The sequence below is a fragment of the Prunus avium genome, chromosome 5 (assembly GCF_965620075.1).
Source record: "Prunus avium chromosome 5, drPruAviu1.hap1.1, whole genome shotgun sequence".
Lineage (NCBI taxonomy): Eukaryota > Viridiplantae > Streptophyta > Magnoliopsida > Rosales > Rosaceae > Prunus > Prunus avium.
The window spans coordinates 8,104,649-8,123,732 of NC_142288.1; positions in this window are offsets into that span (position 1 = coordinate 8,104,649).

Consider the following 19,084-nt stretch of genomic DNA (forward strand, 5'->3'; position numbering starts at 1 on the left):
TCGAATTAAAGCATGGTGTATACTCTTAATTCAAACCAAGATAGCTAACATGCAAGCCTAAATGGTGATCAATCATTCAAACTAGCATATTAACTTATAAGCATAATGAATAAGAACAAAAACCATAATTGAAACTTGGAAACTAATTCAACTTGAAAACTTAAGAAAAGAATTTACATAACAAAGAAAAATAAATTACAACTAAGAAAACATTAAGGAAACTAAGAGAACTTTGAGGAAGAAAGGAAGTGTTTGAGAACTTTGAGGAGGGAGAAGAAAGTGTTTGGGAACTTTAGAGAATTTTGGAAGAACATGTGTTTGAGAGCTTTGAGGATTTTGGAAGGGAATGTGTTTAAGACATGGGGAATTTGGAAGAGAGTGTTTGAGAACTTGGAGGATTTGGAGAAGAAAGTAGAGAGGTGTTTTGAGAGCTTTGTGGATTTTGGAAGAGAGTGTTTAGGAACTTTGAGAATTTGGAAGAGAGTGGTTGAGAACTTGGAGGATGTTTGTGAACTTGGAGAATTTGAGAACTTAGGGAAGGAAGAGAAATGTGTTTGTGAAGTGTTTGAGACATGGAGACTTTTGGAAGAGAAGGGAAGTAGAGAGATGTTTGAGAACTTTGAGGATTTTGGAAGAACATGTGTTTGAAAGCTTTAGAGAAAGGAAAAGTGTTTGATATTTAGTACAAAGAAAATTTAATAGAATGATCTTATTACAACAATTGAGAACTACAAAGGGAAACTAAGAGAATTTGAGGGAGAGAAGGGAAGGGAGCTCTAGAGAAGTGTTTGAGAGCTCCCCCCCCTTGGGGTGTTATTACAAGCTTAGAGAACTTCCCTATTTATAGGCCTAGGGGAAGTGAAAATCAGAATTCAATAAGACTAATGCATACAACACTTGAATTATAAAATCTGAAATGGTTGATGCACTTGTATTAGAAAATCTGAAATGGGTGATGCACTTCACCACTAAATCCCACCAGCAGCCCTAGCTCATCTTCATGTCACCATGACCAAGCTTCCAACCAGAAATGATAGCTCATACCTAGCTCACCATGACCAAGCATCCAACCAGCACATGCTGAGGTCAGCATGACCAGCAACTTCAAGGGCTTACAACTTGGGCTTCTCTTAATCAAATTAGGACTTTAAGCACTCTAAATTGAAGTTCAGAATGTCTTCTTTCCAGCCATATGTTATTTGGGCCAATCCAAGGTCGGAGGAAGAAGTTAAGGCCGAAATAAATTGCTAACTCATTTTCCGCGCTGATAAGATCCATCCTGAGCATGGTTCTGTGTTTGCTAGGTAACGGACTCCAGAGTTATCCAATGGGGCTGAATTTTGGATATGTTATAGTACACACCAATTGGAGCAACTTTCATGAAGAATGTGGCCTCATCCGAGCTATGTAGGTTGCTGAAACAAAGCTTGCAATATGACCTACGGAACTGGACTGGCAGGGGGCTGTAGCCATAATGAATTTGTCTTTAAGCTCTTCATCAATTCATCCAAATTAGGCCTTAACATGCTTGAATTGCATGAATTATGTTCTCCAAAGCCATCATTGTTACCTAAAGCTCAATTAACTGAAAGATAAACACAAAAAGGATTAAAAGCACAAGTTTAACTCAAAAACATAACCAAATCATAAGCTAGAAGGGTAAGAAATAATATACAATTATGAACCGATCAAATACCCCCAAACCTAGATTTTGCTAGTCCTCGAGCAAAACAACACAAAACAAAGTTAAAAACAAAACTAGAAGTTAACTAAACCACTTTCGTAGGTAACTCGATTGCATTTAGCATATGCAACAAGCCTTTAAACCTCTAGGCATCCCTAGTAGGAGGAGTTGTGTCTCCTGAGGGTTTAACAGATACGATACCCACAAACGTTTTACTGACTCTGTAAAACAAAGTAATTAGAAAACTTAAAGATTGTTAGTCCTTAAGCAAAACCAAAAACAAAAACAAACACAAAAACACAAAGAACTTAAAACAATTTTTCCGAACATTTTCTGAAGAGAAATGACTCATGCACATGACTTAAACGTTTTAACAATAAAAGCTCAATTTTTAGACATTATTTACAAAGCGGCAAAGTTCTAAACACAATATGCTCAAAGTGTAGTAGTGTGATAGCCAAATGCAACAAATTCCCCAATCTTAGTTTTCACACAATTTCAAAAATCATACAAAGCATAAGTTCAACTTCAAATCTCACCAAAGTTGTCCTCTCACAAATGAATCACTCAGAAGAGGGCTATAATGCACACTCAGTTATAAACATAAGAATAGAGTTAAACCATAAGGGACTTAACTCGCAATAGAAATATGAAGAACTTGCATTAATATGATCTCAAGAAGGATGTCAAACACTTAAAAGTAGAAAAATGAATGCAATTCAACCACATGACATTTAAGATCAATTTAGGTCTTTAACATGGGTTGTAATGGGGCCAAGGGTGTAAGGTGAGTAAGAAATGAAGGATATGGATAATACAAAGTCCAAGGAACTCGCAATGCAAGAGCATAAAATAATTGTTTACAAGACTTCGAATCATCACGATTAGATTTTTTTCTTTTACCTGATCAAAACTCCTTATACCCTTCATTTACATTGATTCACTCCTTTCCTGAACAACCACCAATTTATTTTGAAGGCCCAAAAATGAAATTTCATTCAACCACCACTTAATCACAACTTTTCTCTTTTCTTTCACCAATTGTGTGAATTTTTTTTTTCTTCGAAATTCCCAAACTTAGTATGAAAAACACATCCCAATTAAAGCTCATGAGTTCTTTAGAAAGGTAAATATTTGTTTTTCAGGCTAAGGCGAGGAAATATAATTGGTTAAATGAAAGAAAAGGTTTACATGTAGGCTCAAAATGGTTAACAATGGAAAATCATGCTTAAGCATGCATAAGGTTAGCTTGAAAGGCACAAACGATCCAAAGAGGGCCTTAATATCACTTCTTAAATGTCGTGAAGTCAAATTGCATAAGAATGAATGACTTTTAAGTGTTCAACCAAATCAATAAATAATGAGATCAAACAACAACTTTGATGACAAGAAAATAAGAGTATGTATATAACACTCATGAATTGAAGTACAAGGCTCAAAAGCTCACTTTATATGGTTATATAAGTCTAATTTGTGCTTGATACAATTCTTTGGGTCATGCAAATCCTTTAATTGGAAAATTATGAAACAAATGGCAAGTGTAAAGAAGGTTTCAAACATATCATGCTAGAACAATGCCAAATTTTTTTTTATTTTTTAATAAAGAAAAAAAACACTAAAATAAAATGAAATCCAATTTTTATTTAAGTCATGCAAACATTTATCACTATCTCATCATAAGTGTTCGGAAAGTGACTCAAAACAAAAACAAAACAAAACAATACTTAAAATAAAAACAAGCAAAAAAATAAATATTTTTTTTTTTTCAATTATTTTTTTTTTTTAATTTTAAGAAAAACCAAATTTACTTGCTAAACTCCAATACCCCCAAACCTAAAAATGAACATTGTCCTCAATGTTTAAAAATTAGCCACAACCAATGTCATAACAACAAATGAAGGGTATTAAAGCAAATAAAAATCACAAAACATACAAAAATAAAATAAAACAATTACAAAATAAAAATTACAAAACAAACAATCAAATAAAATAAAATAAAATAAATAAATAAAAAAACACGAAACAGTAAAACACTCAAAACAGTAAGCCCTAACAGATAGTCTTACACAAACTGAAACCCAAACAATTGAAAGCCCAACCCAAAATGAAATTAACCCAACAACGGCAAAACCCGACCCAACATGAAATCTGAAGCCCACACGTTTAAATTTAATTTTTTTCTTAAAAAGATAAAACGTGAATTATGAGCGCAAAGCGGGATTTCTAAAAAGAGGGAATGTGGTCCCTGATGTCGTTTCATGGATAGTCACGGGCAGAAAGCAGGAGCCACGTGTCGACGCATAGAGGCGCCGCAGATCCACAAGCGAAAATTACGGGCTCATGGAAAGGCGCGACAACTTTGCTGAACGCGTCCGTTCAGACAAAGCAAGTCGTGACAAATGTGTTGGAAACGGTTGGAAAGTGAGAAGGTTGTGGGACTCGAGGAATGCTGGATATTCAGAAAACGCTTAGACGCTGCAACGGCTAGGGTTTGTTTGTCAAAGACTACATCTATAAGAAGGAAAAAGAAGGGAAAAAAAACAAAAAACAAAAAACACACAAACTCAGAAACACAAAAGAGAAAAGAAGCAAGAAAAAGAAAAAAAAAGTGAGAAATCAAATGGCTTCTTCCTACCCCTTTTCGTTAGATCTCAACCTAGCTCCACCGACTCAGACACGAGGCCAAGCAGTAGCACCAGTATGGATGCCCTACTTTGCCTCCGCACGGGGGCCTGTGACTGTCAATGACTCAATACTCCTGGACAACGATGTTGCCATTGGACTTTGCAGAAATTTAGTGACTCCCAAAGATATACGTGTGTTCGGGACAAGGGATGACAACCGGGTCACAAGTGATGCCCTGGCACTGAGCGTGCAGAGTACAGCATGTGTCGCAAGTTTGGGTCATCGCCTACTTGCGAAGTCCCATGAGGTAGAGGTGCTTAAAGCTCAGTTGGCGGCGGAGCGAAGTTTGGTTGAAGACTGTCAGAGTGCTATAAAAAGCTTGAAAAGGGAGAGGTCAAGGATTGTGGAGGTGAATCGACACCAGCTAGAAGTATTGCGAGACGAGAATAAAAATCTATCAAAGATGGTAGAGTTGTACTCTCGCGACATGAGAAAGCAACTGGAGGACCTAGACCGACCGGGTAAACGCAAGCAAGCGGATCGCGAGAGTAGTTACGCTCAAGCTAAGATTGCGATCTTTGGGAGCTCAAGTGATGAGCCCCAAGAGGCTGTGCGTGAAGCCCCGGAAGAGGGCAGCCAGAGGGCCAAACTCAAAGCTCCTATGGTCGAGACACCGAGCGCCAAGAAGAAATGATTTCAGTTTTTATTTATTATTTAATTTTAAAGTGTATGTGTGTTTTTTTTTCTTTAATTGGGAAATAAAAACGTTAGCTATCTCAAAGAAACGATTGACCCTAAATGTAAAGAACGACAATCAAACAAAAACACGAAGACCCAAACAAGATTTTTTATTTTTATTTTTTTATTTTTAGTTAAGTAAATACACAAATAACTGCTTCTTCTTTTAAGAGAAAAACTTAAGGATGACCAGTTAAGGGCCTCAGAAAACACAGCCAGGGGTTCCGGGAAGGTTGGAGGGGTCACAATGGTCCCGCTTAAAACCCTAACTTCTTAGACACCGAAGGTGTCGCCTTAAAGAACTCCTAGACACTGTATAGACTGCGGTTGCTCACTGGAGTTACCAAAAATTTAGCTCCTTCAAAGAATATCCTATGAGTTTTAAATTATACTACCTAATTAAATAAAAAAAACAAAATAAATAAATAAATAAATAAACTGAAATAAACACGCAATTCAAACAAGAATTTAAAAGAAGAGTTGGGATTCTTGCACCAGGTGTCCAAGACGCATCTTTAATTTTGTCTCTTCTTCCAACTACATTATTAAGAAACCTGTCAAACAAGAAGAAAATAATTGAAAATAAAATAAAATAAAATAAAAACTGAAAAAGCAAAAACACAAACATCAGAAAACAGGGAGGCAAAAGTAAGTGAAAGTGTAAACATGCTCCCTTTTAAAAAAAAACGTGCTCGCAATTTGCGCCAGAAATGAAGGGATCCGAGAGAAAAGAGCACAGGATAGCACCCTCGAGATCCGAAGTGCTTTCGGCTCCCTCATCTGCATAAGTCTATTTAAACTCATCTCGGTGAAGTAGAAGAGCACCCCGCATTTCTTCCTGCAAATTTAGAGAAAACATCAAAAAATCCAAAAACAAAACAATGGCATCCTCATGCACTCACCTTGATGATCTTAGCCTTGAACTGTCCCTTGCACCACCGAATGCGCAGATAAGGGCTCCTCAAAACCATGTCTTCCCAAACTCCACATATCATCACGGTACGGCCTCAAACTTTGCTGAGGTAATACCGAACTTTTCTGAGGCAATGCCGAACAGAGCAGCGCTGCTTGGAGGCATGATTGGCAGCAAGCTCACACCGACAGATCATCTGCATGTAGCACAGAGGTCTGACAAAGCAGCGGTGGAGGAGTCCAATAATTTAACTGTTCTCCATGCGGTCTCGGCTACCAATTTGGGTATGCGATTGCTGGCGAGAACACGGGAGTGTGCCGCGATGAGCGAGGAAATAACTTCCTTGAAGGCTATGGTGGCGGACTTGCAGAAGCGGCTCTACTGTGCCAATCAGCACGTGGAAGCACTGCAGAGAAAAAATGAGGACCATGTGGAGCTGCTGCAGATTCTGCAAGTAAGAGACAATAGAGGCATGCCATGAAGATGAAGATGAAGATGAAGAAGTTGTTTTTATTTTTAATTTACTTGAATGTTTTTTTTGTTTTTTGTTTTTTTTGTTTTATTTTTGTTTTACTTTTTTTTTTCTTTGTTTGTAATGTTTGAAATGAAATAAAAATGTGTTTTTAACACTCAGAAATAAACTAACTAACCACACCACGTAAATAAATAAACTAACCTAACAAAACAAAAAAAAGAACATAAAAGAAAACAAAGAACTTCCAAATTGATTTTTTTTTTTTAATTTATTATTATTTACAACTAACTGACCACACAAAGAAAAAAAAAACAACAAAGAAGTTCCAAATTGCAATTTACAAGGAAAATTAAATAAAAACTCAAATTTCAATTTTTTTTAAAACTTTTTAATTTTTTAATTTTTTAATTTTTGTTTTGTTTTGTTTTTTTTTTTTTGAAAAAAAAACACACAAATATACAAGCAACTCATGGATGACCAGTTAAGGGCCTCAGAAAACACAGCCAGGGGATCCGGGAAGGTTGGAGGGGTCACAAAGGTCCCACTTAAAACCCAAACTTCTTAGACACCGAAGGTGTCGCCTAAAGAACTCCTAGACACTGTATTGACGGAGACGCTCACTGGAGTTACCACGAGTCAGCTAATATAAAAAATCTTTTTTAATTTTTTTTTAATAAAAGAAATAGAAAATTAAAATTACTGAAGTAATAACAAAACAACTAAAGAGAAAGGATTGGAATACTCCCCCTTGAAGCGATTAGGTCGAGCATGATGCATTTGGAGGTCGCGACTTCTCCCACTGCTCCACACTCCCCATTCTTATGATTGAGGTTGCCATCTCTCTCCATTTTGTTGCGTAGATTTAGCTCCACCAAAATGGATTAAGCTGCATCCTCAACTTGTGATACTCGCAAGTGCACGAACCGTTGGTAGTATAGCATATGTAAGTGCGAGGTCGATTCCACAGGGATTGGTGATTGAATGATCCAATTTAGTTTCCCTACACAAAATAGAAACAAAAACAAAGAACATAAAACAAGGAAGAAAGAAATAAGTAACTCAAGCAAATAAGTTCCCAAGTTCAATTTAGATTAATGGATTGATTCTAGCTAAAGTATGATTAAGCCATGGTGTGTGGTCATAACCTTGTGTTCCTAATTCCCTAATTTGATCATTTGTTGTCTAACCTAAAATTAAGCATTAGGAACCCATTAAGCATAGAAGAACATTTTAAACAACCAAGTATGTATCTAATCCCTGTTGTCGAATGTCCATACATACTCTTCCTATTCATAGTTCAATTCGAATTAAAGCATGGTGTATACTCTTAATTCAAACCAAGATAGCTAACATGCAAGCCTAAATGGTGATCAATCATTCAAACTAGCATATTAACTTATAAGCATAATGAATAAGAACAAAAACCATAATTGAAACTTGGAAACTAATTCAACTTGAAAACTTAAGAAAAGAATTTACATAACAAAGAAAAATAAATTACAACTAAGAAAACATTAAGGAAACTAAGAGAACTTTGAGGAAGAAAGGAAGTGTTTGAGAACTTTGAGGAGGGAGAAGAAAGTGTTTGGGAACTTTAGAGAATTTTGGAAGAACATGTGTTTGAGAGCTTTGAGGATTTTGGAAGGGAATGTGTTTAAGACATGGGGAATTTGGAAGAGAGTGTTTGAGAACTTGGAGGATTTGGAGAAGAAAGTAGAGAGGTGTTTTGAGAGCTTTGTGGATTTTGGAAGAGAGTGTTTAGGAACTTTGAGAATTTGGAAGAGAGTGGTTGAGAACTTGGAGGATGTTTGTGAACTTGGAGAATTTGAGAACTTAGGGAAGGAAGAGAAATGTGTTTGTGAAGTGTTTGAGACATGGAGACTTTTGGAAGAGAAGGGAAGTAGAGAGATGTTTGAGAACTTTGAGGATTTTGGAAGAACATGTGTTTGAAAGCTTTAGAGAAAGGAAAAGTGTTTGATATTTAGTACAAAGAAAATTTAATAGAATGATCTTATTACAACAATTGAGAACTACAAAGGGAAACTAAGAGAATTTGAGGGAGAGAAGGGAAGGGAGCTCTAGAGAAGTGTTTGAGAGCTCCCCCCCCTTGGGGTGTTATTACAAGCTTAGAGAACTTCCCTATTTATAGGCCTAGGGGAAGTGAAAATCAGAATTCAATAAGACTAATGCATACAACACTTGAATTATAAAATCTGAAATGGTTGATGCACTTGTATTAGAAAATCTGAAATGGGTGATGCACTTCACCACTAAATCCCACCAGCAGCCCTAGCTCATCTTCATGTCACCATGACCAAGCTTCCAACCAGAAATGATAGCTCATACCTAGCTCACCATGACCAAGCATCCAACCAGCACATGCTGAGGTCAGCATGACCAGCAACTTCAAGGGCTTACAACTTGGGCTTCTCTTAATCAAATTAGGACTTTAAGCACTCTAAATTGAAGTTCAGAATGTCTTCTTTCCAGCCATATGTTATTTGGGCCAATCCAAGGTCGGAGGAAGAAGTTAAGGCCGAAATAAATTGCTAACTCATTTTCCGCGCTGATAAGATCCATCCTGAGCATGGTTCTGTGTTTGCTAGGTAACGGACTCCAGAGTTATCCAATGGGGCTGAATTTTGGATATGTTATAGTACACACCAATTGGAGCAACATTCATGAAGAATGTGGCCTCATCCGAGCTATGTAGGTTGCTGAAACAAAGCTTGCAATATGACCTACGGAACTGGACTGGCAGGGGGCTGTAGCCATAATGAATTTGTCTTTAAGCTCTTCATCAATTCATCCAAATTAGGCCTTAACATGCTTGAATTGCATGAATTATGTTCTCCAAAGCCATCATTGTTACCTAAAGCTCAATTAACTGAAAGATAAACACAAAAAGGATTAAAAGCACAAGTTTAACTCAAAAACATAACCAAATCATAAGCTAGAAGGGTAAGAAATAATATACAATTATGAACCGATCAACCTTCCAATCCATAATCTGAACAGGCTGCTCCACGTAACTTAAATCATTCTTCAGCTTTATGGGTTGTTATTCCAAGACATGAGATGAGTCTGAAATATACTTTCGGAGTATGGATACGTGAAATACGTCGAATAGACGGGAAAGATCTGCTGGAAAGTCTAGTCTGTAAGCTACTGGGCTCACACGCTCCACACTCTCGTATGGCCCAATACAGCGAGGGCTTAGTTTTTCCCCACTTCCCAAATCTCACTACGCCTTTCCAAGGCGATAATCTCAGGAATACCCAACTCCATCATGCTTCCTCAGGGTCTGAAAAAGCAGGAACATGAAATCCATAGTAATAAGCCTTAACTTAGTCGGAAGTGGTTGCAGTAATCCCAATGAGTACCGTCACTCTGTCTTAACTTGCCGAGAACTAGGCACTTACTGACGTACTCTGCTATCTCTTCCTTCTTAAAAGGCCACCCCTGATATTCCCTCAGAGTATAATACATCTTAGTGCTACTTGGGTGCATGGCAAAAACTGAACAATGGGCCTCCTCGAGAGTTCTCCTTTTTAATGTCTCATCATTCCTTACTGAGTAATCTGTCCTGTCGCTATTCTCAACCTCTAATATCAATGCATAACCTAACGGATCTTGAGACTGGGCTTCAATTATTCGCTCTACTAGCACGGGTCTCACAAGGAGAGTAGCTAACAGTGCTCCCTGATTATCCATACCTAGCCCAACTCTCAATTTCCACAACTCCACCAACAATGGCACATACCTTCCTCGAATATGAACTACCGATCCCGAGGACTTCTTGCTGAGGCCATCCACTACCACATTTGCTCTTCCTAGTTGATGCTCAATACTACAAACATAATCTTTGATTAACTCTAGCCATCTTCTTGACCTCAAATTAAATTCCTTCTGGGTGCCACTATGGCAGTAAAACCTTCCACCAAGCGACGATAATAACCAGCTAACCCAAGGACACTCCGTATCTTAGTAACATTGGTTGGTCGTGGCCAATTCACTACTGCCTCAACTTTCTGGGGATCCACATAAATACCCTCGGCAAAAAATCTCTAGAACTAACCAAAACACCAACCACTCCAATTAGGAACGAACTGCCTTTGAACTTGAATTGTCCAATTTCTTACACCTATTGACTTCGGATCGAGCCCAAAACTTGGGCAACATCATAATATGGTGGGAGGAGACATTTGGATAAGTTTGAGTAAAATCCGATCTCTAGAACTACCCAAAACACCAACCACTCCAATTGGGAACGAACTGCCTTTGAACTTGAAGTGTCCAATTTCTTACACCTATTGATTTCGGATCGAGACCAAAACTTGGCCAACATCATAATATGGTGGGAGGAGTCATTTGGTTTGTTTTGAGGGAAATCCGATCTCTAGAACTATGGAATACACCAACCACTCCGATTAGGAACGAACTACCTTTGAACATAAATTGTCCAATTCCTTACACCTATTGATTTCGGATCGAGCCCAAAACTTGGGCAACATCTTAATATGGTGGGAGGAGTCATTTGGTTAAGTTTGAGGGAAATTCGATCTCTAGAACTAACCAAAACACCAACCACTCCAATTAGGAACGAACTGGCTTTGAACCAGAATTGTCCAATTTCTTACACCTATTGATTTCGGATCGAGCCCAAAACTTGGGCAACATCATAATATGGTGGGAGGAGTCATTTGGTTAAGTTTGAGTGAAATCCAATCTCTGGAACTACCCAAAACACCAACCACTATAATTAGGAACGAACTGCCTTTGAACTTGAATTGTCCAGTTTCTTACACCTATTGATTTCGGATCGAGCCCAAAACTTGGGCAACATCATAATACGGTGGGACGAGTCATTTGGTTAAGTTTGAGTGAAATCCAATCTCTAGAACTACCCAAAACACCAACCACTCCAATTAGGAACGAACTGCCTTTGAACCTGACTTGTCCAATTTCTTACACCTATTCATTTCGGTACGAGCCCAAAACTTGGGCAACATCATAATATGGTGGGACGAGTCGTTTGGTTAAGCTTGAGTGAAATTCGATCTCTAGAACAAACCAAAACACCAACCACTCCAATTAGGAACGAACTGCCTTTGAACTTGAATTGTCCAATTTCTTACACCTATTGATTTCGGATCTAGCCCAAAACTTGGAAAACATTGTAATATGGTAGGAGGAGTCATTTGGTTAAGTTTGAGTGAAATCCAATCTCTAGAACTTCCCAAAACACCAACCACTCCAATTAGGAACGAACTGCCTTTGAAACTGAATTGTCCGATTTCTTACACCTATTGATTTCGGATCGAGCCCAAAACTGGGGCGACATCATAATGTGGTGGGAGGAGTCATTTGCTAAAGTTTGAGTGAAATCCATCTCTAGAACTACCCAAAAGACCAACCACTCCAATTAGGAACGAACTGCCTTTGAAACTGAATTGTCCGATTTCTTACACCTACTGATTTCGGATCGAGCCCAAAAATTGGGCAGCATCATAATATGGTGTGAGGTGTCATTTGGTTAAGTTTGAGGGAAATTCGATCTCTAGAACTAACCAAAATACCAACCATTCCAATTAGGAACGAACTGCCTTTGAACTTGAATTGTCCAACTTCTTGCACCTATTGACTTCGGATCGAGCCCAAAACTTGGGCAACATCATAATATGGTGGGAGGAGTCATTTGGTTAATTTTGAGTGAAATCCGATCTCTAGGACTATGGAATACACCAACCACTCCGATTAGGAACGAATTGCCTTTGAACATAAATTGTCCAATTTCTTACACCTATTGATTTCTGATCGAACCCAAAACTTGGGTGGTGGGAGGAGTCATTTGGTTAGTTTTGAGTGAAATCCGATCTCTAGAACTATGGAATACACCAACCACTCCGATTAGGAACGAACTGCCTTTGAACATAAATTGTCCAATTTCTTACACCTATTGATTTCGGATCGAGCCCAAAACTTGGGCAACATCATAATGCGGTGGAGGAGTCATTTGGTTAAGTTTGAGTCAAATCCGATCTCTAGAACTTCCTAAAACACCAACCACTCTAATTTGGAAGGAGCTGCCTTTCAACTTGAATTGTCCAATTTCTTACAACTATTGATTTCGTATCGAGCCCAAAACTTGGGCAACATCATAATATGGTGGGAGGAGTCATGTGATTAATTTTGAGTGAAATCTGATCTCTAGAACTGCCCAATACACCAACCATCCCAATTAGGAACGAACTGCCTGTGAAATTGAATTGTCCAATTTATTACACCTATTGATTTCGGATCGAGCCCAAAACTTGGGCAACATCATAATATAGTGGGAGGAGCCATTTGGTTCTGTTTGAGTGAAATCCGATCTCTAGAACTACCTAAAACACCAACCACTCCAATTAGGAAAGAACTGCCTTTCAACATGAATTGTCCAATATCTTACACCTATTGATTTCGGATCGAGCCCAAAACTGGGGCAACATCATAATATGGTGGCAGGAGTCATTTGGTTAGTTTTGAGTGAAATCCGATCTCTAGAACTGTGGAATACACCAACCACTCCGATTAGGAACGAACTGCCATAGAAGATAAATTGTCCAATTACTTACACCTATTGATTTCGGATCGAGCCCAAAACTTGGGCGACGTCATAATATGGTGGGGGGAGTCATTTGGTTATGTTTGAGTGAAATCCGATCTCTAGAACTACCCAAAACACCAACTACTCCAGTTAGAAACGAACTGCCTTTTACCTTGAATTGTCCAATTTCTTACACCTATTGATTTCGGATCTATCCCAAAACTTGGGCAACATCATAAAATGGTGGGAGGAGTCATTTGGCTAAGTTTGAGTGAAATCCGATCTCTAGAACTCCCCAAAACACCAACCACCGCAATTAGGAACGAACTGCTTTTGAACTTGAATTGTCCAATTTCTTACACCTATTGATTTCGGATCGAGCCCAAAACTTGGGCAACATCATAATATGGTAGGAGGAGTCATTTGGTTAAGTTTGAGAGAAATCCAATCTCTAGAACTACCCAAAACACAAACCACTCAAATTAGGAACGAACTGCCTTTGAAGTTGAATTGTCCAAATTCTTTCACCTATTGATTTCAGATAGAGCCCAAAACTTGCGCAACATTATAATATGGTGGGAGGAGTCATTTGGTTAAGTTTGAATGAAATCCAATCTCTAGAACTACCCAAAACACCAACCATTCCAATTAGGAACGAACTGCCTTTAAACTTGAATTGTCCAATTTCTTACACCTACTGATTTCGGATCGAGCCCAAAACCTGGGCAACATCATAATATGGTAGGAGGAGTCATTTGGTTAAATTTGAGAGAAATCCGATCTCTAGAACTACCCAAAACCCCAACCACTCGAATTAGTAACGAATTGCCTTTGAACTTGAACTGTCCAATTTCTTACACCTATTGATTTCGGATCGAGCCCAAAACTTGGGCACCATCATAATATGGTGGGAGGAGTCATTTGGTTAAGTTTGAGTGAAATCCGATCTCTAGAACTTCCCAAAACCCCAACCACTCCAATTAGTAACGAACTGCCTTTGAACTTGAATTGTCCAATTTCTTACACCTATTGATTTTGGATCGAGCCCAAAACTTGGGCACCATCATAATATGGTGGGAGGAGTCATTTGGTTAAGTTTGAGTGAAATCCGATCTCTAGAACTACCCAAAACCCCAACCACTCCAATTAGTAACGAACTGCCTTTGAACTTGAATTGTCCAATTTCTTACACCTACTGATTTCGGATCGAGCCCAAGACTTGGGCAACATCATAATATGGGGAGAGGAGTCATTTGGATTGTTTTGAGTGAAATCCGATCTCTAGAACTATGGAATACACCAACCACTCCAATTAGGAACGAACTGGCAACGAAAATAAATTGTCCAATTTCGTACACCTATTGATTTCGGATCGAGCCCAAAACTTGGGCAACATCATAATATGGTGGGAGGAGTCATTTGGTTAAGTTTGAGTGAAATCCGATCCCTAGAACTACCCAAAACACCAACCACTCCAATTAGGAACGAATTGCCTTTGAACTTGAATTGTCCAATTTCTTACACCTATTGCTTTCGGATCGAGCCCAACACTTGGGCACCATCATAATATGGTGGGAGGAGTCATTTGGTTAAGTTTGAGTGAAATCCGATCTCTAGAACTACCCAAAACCCCAACCACTCCAATTAGTAACGAACTGCCTTTGAACTTGAATTGTCCAATTTCTTAAACCTATTGATTTCGGATCGAGCCCAAAAAAACGGCAACATCATAATATGGTGGGAGGAGTCATTTGGTTCAGTTTGAGTGAAATCCAATCTCTAGAACTACCCAAAACACCAACCACTCCAATTAGGAACGAACTGCCTTCGAACTTGAATTGTCCAATTTCTTACACCTATTGAATTCGGATTGAACCCTAAACTTGGGCAACATCAAAATATGGTGAGAGGAGTCATTTAGTTAGTTTTGAGTGAAATCCGATCTCTTGAACTATGGAATACACCAACAACTCCTATTAGGAACGAACTGCCTTTGAACATAAATTGTCCAATTTCTTAAATCTATTGATTTCGGATCGAGCAAAAAACTTGGTCAACATCGTAATATGGTGGGAGGAGTCATTTGGTTAATTTTGAATGAAATCCGATCTCTAGAACTACCCAAAACACCAACCACTCCAATTAGGAACAAACTGCCATTGAATTTGAATTGTCCAATTTCTTACACCTATTGGTTTCGGATCGAGCCCAAAACTTGGGCAACATCATAATACTGTGGGAGGAGTCATTTGGTTAATTTTGAGCGAAAACCGATCTCTAGAATTACCCAATACACCAACCACCCTAATTAGGAACGAACTGCCTTTGAACTTGAATTGTCCAATTTCTTACACCTATTGATTTCGGATTGAGCCCAAAACTTGGGCAACATCATAATATGGTGGGAGGAGTCATTTGGTTAAGTTTGAGTGAAATCCAATCTCTGGAACTACCGAAAACACCAACCACTCCAATCAAGAAAGAACTGCCTTTGCACTTGAATTGTCCAATTTCTTACACTTATTGATTTCGGATCGAGCCCATACTTAGGCAACAACATAATATGGTGGGAGGAGTGATTTGGTTAATTTTGAGTGAAATACGATCTCTAGAACTACCCAAAACACCAACCATTCCAATTTGGAACGAACTGCCTTTAAACTTGAATTGTCCAATTTCTTATACCTACTGATTTCGGATCGAGCCCAAAACTTGGGCAACATCATAATATGGTGGGAGGAGTCATATGGTTAAATTTCAGTGAAATTCGATCTCTAGAACTACCCAAAACACCGACCACTCCAATTTGGAAAGAACTGCCCTTGAACTTGAATTGTCCAATTTCATACCCCTATTTATTTCGGATCGAGCCTAAAACTTGGGCAACATCATCGTATGGTGGGCGGAGTCATTTGGTTAAGTTTGAATGAAATCCAATCTCTGGAACTACCCAAAACACCAACCACTCCAAATAGGAACGAACTGCCTTTGAGCTTGAACTGTCTAATTTCTTAAACCTACTGATTTCGGATCGAGCCCAAAACCTGAGTAACATCATAATACGGTGGGAGGAGTCATTTGGTTAAGTTTGAGTGAAATCCGATCTCTAGAACTACCCAAAACACCAACCACTCCAATTAGGTACGAACTGCCTTTGAACATAAATTGCCCAATTTCTTACACCTATTGAATTCGGATCGAGCCCCAAACTTGGGCAACATCATAATATGGTGGGATGAGTCATTTGGTTAGTTTTGATTGAAATCCGATCTCTAGAACTATGGAATACACCAACCACTCCTATTAGGAACGAACTGCCTTTGAACATAAATTGTCCAATTTCTTACACCTATTGATTTCGGATCGAGCTCAAGACTTGGGCAACATCATTATATGGTGGGAGGAGTCATTTGGTTATGTTTGAGTGAAATCCGTTGTCTAGAACTACGCAAAACCCCAACCACTCCAATTAGGAACAACCTGCCTTTGAACTTGAATTGTCCAATTTCTTACACCTATTTATTTCGGATCGAGCCCAAAACTTGGGCAACATCATAATATGGTGGGAGGAGTCATTTTGTTAGTTTTCAGTGAAATCCGATCTCTAGAACTATGGAATAGACCAACCACTCCAAAGAGGAACGAACTTCCCCTGAACTTCAATTGTCCAATTTTTTAAACCAATTGATTTCATATCAACCCCAAAACTTGGGCAACATCATAATATTGTGGGAGGATTCATTTGGTTAGTTTTGAGTGAAATCCGATCTCTAAAACTATGGAATACACCAACCACTCCGATTAGGAACGAACTACCTTTGAACATAAATTGTCCAATTTCTTACACCTATTGATTTCGGATGGAGCACAAAACTTGGGCAACATCGTAATATGGCGGGAGTAGTCATTTGGTTAAATCTTAGTGAAATCCGATCTCTAAAACAACCCAAAACACCAACCACTCCAATTAGGAACGAACTGCCTTTGAACTTGAATTGTCCAATTTCTTAACCCTATTTATTTCGGAACGAGCCCAAAACTTGGTCAACATCACAATATGGTGGGAGGAGTCATTTGGGTAGTTTTGAGTGAAATCCGATCTCTAGAACTATGGAATACACCAACCACTCCGATTAGGAACGAACTGCCTTTGAACATAAATTGTCCAATTTCTTACACCTATTGATTTCGGATCAAGCCCAAAACTTGGGCAACATCATAATATGGTGGGAGGAGTCATATGGTTAAATTTCAGTGAAATCCGATCTCTAGAACTACCCAAAACACCGACCACTCCAATTAGGAAAGAACTGCCCTTGAACTTGAATTGTCCAATTTCATACCCCAATTTATTTCGGATCGAGCCCAAAACTTGGGCAACATCATCGTATGGTGGGCGGAGTGATTTGGTTAAGTTTGAATGAAATCCAATCTCCAGAACTACCCAAAACACCAACCAATCCAAATAGGAACGAACTGCCTTTGAGCTTGAATTGTCCAATTTCTTAAACCTATTGATTTCGGATCGAGCCCAAAACCTGAGTAACATCATAATATGGTGGGAGGAGTCATTTGGTTAAGTTTGAGTGAAATCCGATCTCTAGAACTACCCAAAACACCAACCACTCCAATTAGGAACGAACTGCCTTTGAACATAAATTGTCCAATTTCTTACACCTATTGATTTCGGATCGAGCCCCAAACTTGGGCAACATCATAATATGGTGGGATGAGTCATTTGGTTAGTTTTGATTGAAATCCGATCTCTAGAACTTTGGAATACACCAACCACTCCGATTAGGAACGAACTGCCTTTGAACATAAATTGTCCAATTTCTTACACCTATTGATTTCGGATCGAGCCCAAAATTTGGGCAACATCATAATATGGTGGGAGGAGTCATATGGTTAAATTTCAGTGAAATTCGATCTCTAGAACTACCCAAAACACCGACCACTCCAATTTGGAAAGAACTGCCCTTGAACTTGAATTGTCCAATTTCATACCCCTATTTATTTCGGATCGAGCCTAAAACTTGGGCAACATCATCGTATGGTGGGCGGAGTCATTTGGTTAAGTTTGAATGAAATCCAATCTCTGGAACTACCCAAAACACCAACCACTCCAAATAGGAACGAACTGCCTTTGAGCTTGAACTGTCTAATTTCTTAAACCTACTGATTTCGGATCGAGCCCAAAACCTGAGTAACATCATAATACGGTGGGAGGAGTCATTTGGTTAAGTTTGAGTGAAATCCGATCTCTAGAACTACCCAAAACACCAACCACTCCAATTAGGTACGAACTGCCTTTGAACATAAATTGCCCAATTTCTTACACCTATTGAATTCGGATCGAGCCCCAAACTTGGGCAACATCATAATATGGTGGGATGAGTCATTTGGTTAGTTTTGATTGAAATCCGATCTCTAGAACTATGGAATACACCAACCACTCCTATTAGGAACGAACTGCCTTTGAACATAAATTGTCCAATTTCTTACACCTATTGATTTCGGATCGAGCTCAAGACTTGGGCAACATCATAATATGGTGGGAGGAGTCATTTGGTTATGTTTGAGTGAAATCCGTTCTCTAGAACTACGCAAAACCCCAACCACTCCAATTAGGAACAACCTGCCTTTGAACTTGAATTGTCCAATTTCTTACACCTATTTATTTCGGATCGAGCCCAAAACTTGGGCAACATCATAATATGGTGGGAGGAGTCATTTTGTTAGTTTTCAGTGAAATCCGATCTCTAGAACTATGGAATAGACCAACCACTCCAAAGAGGAACGAACTTCCCCTGAACTTCAATTGTCCAATTTTTTAAACCAATTGATTTCAGATCAACCCCAAAACTTGGGCAACATCATAATATTGTGGGAGGATTCATTTGGTTAGTTTTGAGTGAAATCCGATCTCTAAAACTATGGAATACACCAACCACTCCGATTAGGAACGAACTACCTTTGAACATAAATTGTCCAATTTCTTACACCTATTGATTTCGGATGGAGCACAAAACTTGGGCAACATCGTAATATGGCGGGAGT